We start from the raw sequence: 7,360 nt of genomic DNA, 5'->3' as shown, positions 1-7,360 counted from the left end.
TCCCAGCAAGGAGCCTCTTTGCTTGCAGGAGCCCGTGAGCTTTGCGGAGGTGGCCGTGTATTTCAGCAGGGAGGAGTGGGCGCTGCTGGACCCTGCGCAGCGAGCGCTCTACCGGGACGTGATGCTGGAGACGTACCAGTGCGTGGCCTCGCTGGGTGAGGGCTTTGCTGCCTTTCCTCCTCGTTAGGGCACCTGTGGCTGTGCAGAATGAGCCTCTGCAGACTGGGTCTTGAATAGTCACCATGCACTTACATACTGATAACTACAACAGCAACAAAGGAAATACTGAGAAGCGTGAGTTTCAGAAGGGCTTTGTATGCACAGCAGACTCATAAACGCCCCAGAGTCAGTGCTGGCAAGCAGGCATCAACCAGGAGGCAGAAAACCAGCCCTTGTGTTTTTGCGCTGCATGGTGCCACCAGCTCCAGCTAACAGATGACTCCCTGGTTACTCCTTTACAATGTCGGATTTTTCATTCAATTCCCGTAGACATTTTGATGCCTTGGTCATTGATATGTTGTCAGAAAATAAACAAGCTGTTCACAAGTTAATTGTAATGAAAGTATTCCTTCATAATTTTCAGAGCTGTAAAAGCCTTCTTTGCTCCAAAGGAAGCTGTGGGCCCAGTGTCATTCAGGCCTAAAGTGTGGTTTCTCCTTGGGGAGGGACACAGAGTGGAGCTGTTCGACAGGCACTGTACCAGAATGATGGAAATGCTCTCATCTCCCGTTTCTCTCATTGAAGCTCCAGTTCCAGCCCCCCAAGCCCATGCTGATCTCCCTGCTTGAAGGAAGGGAAGAGCCCTGGATCCCAGATGTGCGTAGCCCTGAGGCCGTGCCAGGAGACCTCAGCCCAGGTGAGGTGGTGGAGGGAAGGAGGAGGTTGGGGCTGGAAGAGCCATCTCTGTCTGTGTTTTGTTTTTATTTCTGGATTTCCTCTTTCATCCAGCAGGAACTCGGATTACAGATATACTGGAGGATCTGCATCAAAGTGGAGTGGCTGAAAGGCGTTTGGGTAGTGTCTGTGTGGAAGAAATGAGAAGGGATGTCCGAGGAGGCCTGAAACAAAGTCAGGGTGAGCACATCATGAAGCCACTTGGAAAGTGTCTGAGAAAGACAGGAAAAAGCCCACTGGACTACAACACAGGTCAAAAGGAGCCTGAAGAACCCAGGAGCAAGGATGTGTGCCAGAAGAAAAAGCAGAATCCATGCACAGAGTGTGGAAATAGCTTTGAAAAAGATTCCTGCATCGTTAACCACCAGTGCAGACGCTCAGCAGTGAGTCCATACAAGTGCTCTGAGTGTGGGAAGAGCTTCAAAAAGAGATCCCAACTCACCTACCACCAACGCATCCACACAGGAGAGAGACCCTACGGGTGCTCAGAGTGTGGGAAGAGCTTCAAAACCAGTTCTGATTTAAAGAAGCACCAGCGCTTCCACGCAGGGGAGAGACCTTACAAGTGCACTGTGTTTGGAAATAACTTCAAAAGCAGTTCTGAATTGAAGCAGCACCAGCACACACAAAGAAAAGAGACCCTACAAGTGCAGTGAGTGTGGGAAGACCGTAAAAAGTCGTTCCCACCTCATCTACCACCAGCACATCCACACAGGAGAAAGACCCTACAAGTGTCCAGAGTGTGGGAAGAGCTTCAAAAGCAGATCTAATCTCAACACCCACAAGCACATCCACAGCACACACAGGCTGTAGAACCATCTCAAGACTCTGGGAACCTTAAAAGCAGTTTCAGCCTCATTACCTACCAGCACAGCCACACAAGATACAGAGCCTGCAGAGCCCCAAACATTGGAAGACCTTCAGCCAGAGCCCCAGCCTGTTCACCACCCTGTGGCTTTGTGTGGTGATGAACCTTACAAATCCCTTGAGTAAAGGAAAAGTTCTGCGGCCAAACACAATCCTCCTTTTCCTTCTTTGCATGACAATTATGCATATTGCTCTTTTTCAGCTGCAGTCGCTCTGTTGAGTAGCCATGCAAAGGAGAATCCAGAGTGGGATGTGTGACAGCCACTGGAAACCCCCTGCCAGGTAGCACATTTCTGCCAGGGCTGTGTGCAAGGAGAGTCACCTCTGATCTGCGCTGTAGAAACTCCTGTGCTGTGGGGCAGCAGGTGAGGACCCAAAGGAAACCTCAGCTGGGCCAATATGTCACCAGGAAGGAAGAAATCCTGTCTGCAGGGAGTGTGGGAAGAGCTTCATCTGGAGCTCAACCCTCGGTAGACCCCAGAGAACCTACCCAGGGGAGAGTGTCTGCACTTGGGTGAAGTCCAATCCGTGCCTGCACCAGTGAGTTCACATGGCAGGAAGCCTTAGAAATGCCTTGAGTGTGAGAAGGGCTTTGTGCAGAGCGCAGAGCTCCTCACTCACGGGAGCTGGCGCTCATGGCAGAAGTGCTACAATGTCCCATGTGTGGGAAGAGCTTTTGTCAGGGGATCCACTCAGGGCAGAGACCATAGTAATGCAGGAAGAGCTTCATCCAGAGCTTGATCCTCATTTAACTTTTCCCAGTCCACGTGATAAAGTGGCCCTGCAAGTGTCTCTCGTGCAGGAAGTGTTTCTGTCAGGACTGGCACCTCATTTATCTTGCAGCACAGAACCCTGAGGATGTTGTCGAGCCCAAGGATGAGGGAGGCCCCAATTCTTCTCCACAAACAGGAGGAGTTTGCAAAGGAGATGGCATCACTGGCACCCTCTGCAGAAGGGACTTAACCCAGGAGCTTCAGATGGCCTTTTCTTGCTACCCAAAGCAGTTCTCTCACCATGCCTGCTTTCCTCTTCTGCTCCTCCTGCCAGCAGCTTTTTGATGCCCTTTCCTAAGGAGAAGCGTCTGTGTAGGGATGTTCTGTGTGTCTGTGTGCATGTGTTGCTCTCAGTAATTTGTGATGAATTCCCTGATGAATCTGAGAGAAGGGTCAGGAGAGCAGTAACGTGGCTCTTGGGTGTTTTCTGAGAATCATCTGTAGTGGAAACAGTAGAGGATGAATAAAGTCGCTGAGTTGTTCTGAAGCTTTCTTCACCATAGTCTTGTTTGTTCTTAAAATAAATGTCAGCATGTGGAATGAGGAGAGGGAAGGAGGGTTTGCTTTGGGTGTCAACTCCAATCCATTGCTTGCTTTTGGGAGGGCATTTCTTTCACACAACCCTATCATCCTTCCTAACCGTGCTGCACATTGGTTCTGCTGCTCTTCTCGAATGGTTTAATCAGCTGGTCAGAGCAGCTGTGACACCAAGCCTTGGTTGTCTCCAATAAAACTACAAAAAGCTGAGGTTGTTCTTTCTACGTGCACTGTCCCAGGAGGTGGGGGGAGAAGGCAGTGCAAACCCACAGGGTGCTCAAGCAGCTCACCCCACAGCACAGAGATATCAGAGCACTCTCCAGGGCATGCTTGCCTTGCAAGTGATCCCTTTTGGGCTTGAAGATATTTCCTTTGAGCTTGGGAAGTTCTGATATCTCCTGCAGCAGGGCCTTCCCATTTGCTGCACTCAGCTAAAGCTGCTGTGCTTGGAATGCAGTTTGCAGAAAATGAAGGTTAATATTGGTGAGCCAGTGAAGCTGTCTTTCCACTTTTTTTCCATGAAAAAATAATTTTAACAGTGGATTTCCCCACCATGTTTTGTCACATGTCATGTTTTGTTCCATTAAAAGTTAGAAAACTCGGTTTTTTTCATCTGCCTCTGAACTTCCATGCTTTCCCTCTGCTCTGGGGAAAGTCCTTCTGTTGCGTACATGAGTTCCTGCAGAGTTGTGACTGCAATGCCCCATCTGCAGGAACAGGACTATTTCAGATGCCACAGTGGTTTTTTTTTCTTGTTGTTGTGAAATGGTGGGCATGGAGGAGAGGGACCTCCATTCTCGGAGTGGATGTTCACTTTATCTTGGTGAATTCTACCAGTAGTTGCATCTACCCCGCAGAAAGCTGTGCCCTCTGTGTCATAGGTCACCTCTGCACTCACGGAATCAACACAGCCACAGACAGAGCTCCCAAGGGAACAACCAGCCCCCCAGGTGCCCATGTGCAAGGCTGTTATGTGTTACTGGGTTTTCACGTTGGCATCCAAAGTTGGAGGCCCTGTGTGCTGCAGCATCATCAGCATGAGTGAGACGTGGTCGGAATGGGGGCAGGTGAGATGGGATGGGGTTGCTGTATGTACTGGTGGGCTGGACAGAGTGGAGCTTACAGTTAGTAATGACATGGCTGAAAGCCTCTGGGTATGGATTAAGGGGCAAGGAACTAAAGTGGACGTCACTGTGGAAGTCTACTATAAGCAACTCAGCCTGGGCGATTATACCAATTAATTATTCTTAATTCTTTAAAGGAGTATCTTAAGAGGAGCCTCTCTTTTCCTAACGGGTCACCAGTTTCTCAGAAATTTAGGGGTTGTAGCACACAGCCAATGAACTCTGTGGTTTTCATGGCCAACTGATTATATATGACTGTTGAAGTCATCTGGGAGATACTCACACATCCACCCAGGAGCAGAAGTACTCTCTGGCTTCCTTAGGAGACTGAGCATCAGTCAGTGGGCAAAATGCAGTGTGAGGGCGATCATTTTGCTTTTCAAATCTTCCTACTGCTGATGTTATCTACAGTGACAATGGCTCACATTCTTTGAGTGAGGAAATGTAAAACTGCAAAATGAGAAGGAATTCAGTGAGTGTTTGATGTCCCTTACTACCCTCCGTCAAATGTGGCAGTAGAAAGAGCAAAAGGTTGATAGTTACTAACTCATCTTAGTGCTTCAGCAGCTGAGAAGGGAGAATACCCAACATTAGTCATACCTGGTGTGATTGTCAGACTAACATCTATTGATGCTGTGCTCATGATCTTTAACTAAAGGGTGTAACATACCCATAGCAGTGGTGTTAAACAAAACAATTAAGGAATCATGAATTTAACCTTCTCTTTAATGGGCTAATCTGTTCAGAATCCCCCACCAAGGTGATTCTCTGCTTTCTTTAACAGCATCACATGGGATTGCAAATGGAAATGCTGCCATCAGAATCTCTAGTGATGTTACTGCTGTTGTCACAGAGTCTGGGTTCTTTAGCTCCGTGTGCCCGGATCTGATTTGCTCAGAGTGACACGGGATATTTGTTTCATTTCTGCACAGAGATGAGTGCTGAGTGGTTCATGCACAAGGCTAAGGTGCCTTCTCTGTGCTACAGGATTTCTTTTGTGGATGCAGGATCACCTCACCTCTGATTATACCGACATCATTTACCCACATGAATGGTTACCTACTCTTCATTTGCTCATTTCTGCTCAGAGCAGAGGGAGGCGTCTGCCCTCTACACCCACGATGCCACCAACCACTGCAGTGTCCCTGTGTCATAGATTTGAGTCTCTCAGGACAGAAAAGGATGAGGGTCAGGAAAATAGTCAGAACTCATGCCTCAAGAAGCGTGTTGAGATTGCAGAGCAGGGAGCCAGACAGGGCACTTCATCCTTATCAGTGCCACCAAAAAAGCACGGAGAGTGTTAGTAACTGGGGGCTCCTGGCTGGGGAGCACTGAGGCTCCCATTTGCTGCCCGGCTGAAGGGGCCGTGTCTTGATCAAGGCTTTGGGTATTCTGATCTTGTGCAGGCTTTTGAGAAACCGGGTGTGTGGGCTCCTGATGGACTCCGACTGAGCAAGTGGGGCACAGTGTGCTGGGGAACAAGCTCTCTGGAATGATTACCAGGGCTTTAAACTAGGTCTGAAGGGGGAAGGAAGGGAGGGAAATTCAGTGTGACAGAGAAGGGCTGAGGGATGTTGTCACTGTTGAGATAGCAGGGAATAACCTCTGAGCTGTCCCATAGGATCATACGGGGACTCCTCAGAGAAAGTCACATTGCCAATACCCCATCCAAAATCTTCCTGCATCCCTCTAGGGGTAACTGCACATGCTGCTTCCCTCAAGTGCCAGTAGACCAGTGCACATAGCATGGGAAATAAACAGGATGAGCTGGAGATCTGTGTACAGTTGCAGGGCCATGATCTCACTGTAATCACGGAGATGTGGTACAACAGCTCACACAGCTGGTATGCTGCCATGGATGGCTGTGTCCTTTTCAGGAAAGACAGGCTGGGGAAGTGAGGTGGTAGTTGCCCTTTATGTGAGAGAGCTACTAGAATGGATTGAGGTGCACCCATGAGAGGATGAAGAACATGTGGGATGCTTGTGAGTGAGAATTAAGAGTAGGGCTGGTATGGCCGACCCTGTTGTGGGGTGTACCACAGTCACCAGATCAGGAGGATGAAGTCGATGAGGCCTTCTACACGCAGCTGGAAGTAGCCTTGCAATGCCATGCACTGGTTCTCATCGGGGACTTGAATCATCCACATATCTGCAGGGTAAGCAACATGGCCAGGCATGCACAATCCAGATGGTTCCTGCAACGTGCTGAAGATAATTTTGTCATGCACATGTTGGAGAAGCCAACAAGGGGTGGGGTGATTTTGGACCTTGTTCTTTCCAGCAGGGATAGGTTTGTTAGGGATGAGAAGTTTGGAGGCAGCTTGGCATGCAGCAATCATGAGATGGTGGTGTTCAAGGTCTTGGGTGGAAGGAATAAGACAAAAATTATGATTGCTGCCCTGGACTTTCCAAGAGCCAACTTCAATATTTCCTGGGACCTACTTGGAGGTATCTCCTGGGCTGGAGTGCTTGAAGGTAAGGGGGCCCTTGAGATCTGGCCAACATTTAAACAGCACTTCTTCCAAGCTCAGGATTGGTACATCTCTATGAGTAGAAAACTGGGCAAGTCAAGCAGTAGACCTGTGTGGATGAGCAAGGAGCTCATGGATAAGACCATAGAGAATAAGAAGGTTTAGGAAAAGTGGAAAAAACACCTCTAGGGAAGGGACATGCACAACTTCTTTAGGCAGCTGTTCCAGCACCTCACCACTCTCTCTGTAAAGAACTTCCTCTGACATCCCACCTAAAATCTTCCCTCCCTCAACTTCAAATCATTTCCCTTTGTCCTTCAGTTATCTACCCTTTCAAAGAGTTGATTCCCCTCCTGTTTGTAGGCTCCCCTTAGATACTGAAAGGCCGCAATGAGGTCACCCCGCTGCCTTCTTTTCTCCAGGCTGAACAAGCCCAGCTCCCTCAGCCTGTCTTCATAGGGGAGGTGCTCTAGTCCCCCCTCTAGTCCTCTGGACCCTCTCCAACAGCTCTCTGTCTTTCTTGTACTGGGGGCTCCAGACCTGGGCACAGTTCTGCAGATGGGGCCTCACAAGAGCAGAGTAGAGAAGGACAATCACCTCTCTGTCCCCTGCTGGCCACCCCTCTTCTCATGTAGCCCAGGATCCCTTTGCTTTCCAAGCTGTAAGAGAACACTGCTGGCTCATGTTAAGCTTT

General features: G+C 49.1%; 1 pseudogene; it reads left to right on the top strand.

Moving 5' to 3' along the window:
- Positions 1 to 6: 6 nt before the first annotated feature.
- LOC104916496 lies at positions 7 to 1,641 on the top strand (annotated as a pseudogene).
- The last annotated feature ends 5,719 nt before the right edge of the window (positions 1,642 to 7,360 follow it).

This window comes from Meleagris gallopavo, unplaced genomic scaffold, assembly GCF_000146605.3.
Source record: "Meleagris gallopavo isolate NT-WF06-2002-E0010 breed Aviagen turkey brand Nicholas breeding stock unplaced genomic scaffold, Turkey_5.1 ChrUn_random_7180001904224, whole genome shotgun sequence".
NCBI lineage: Eukaryota > Metazoa > Chordata > Aves > Galliformes > Phasianidae > Meleagris > Meleagris gallopavo.
The sequence above is the reverse complement of the archived record's forward strand: the minus strand, read 5'-3'. Positions and strand labels throughout refer to the sequence as shown.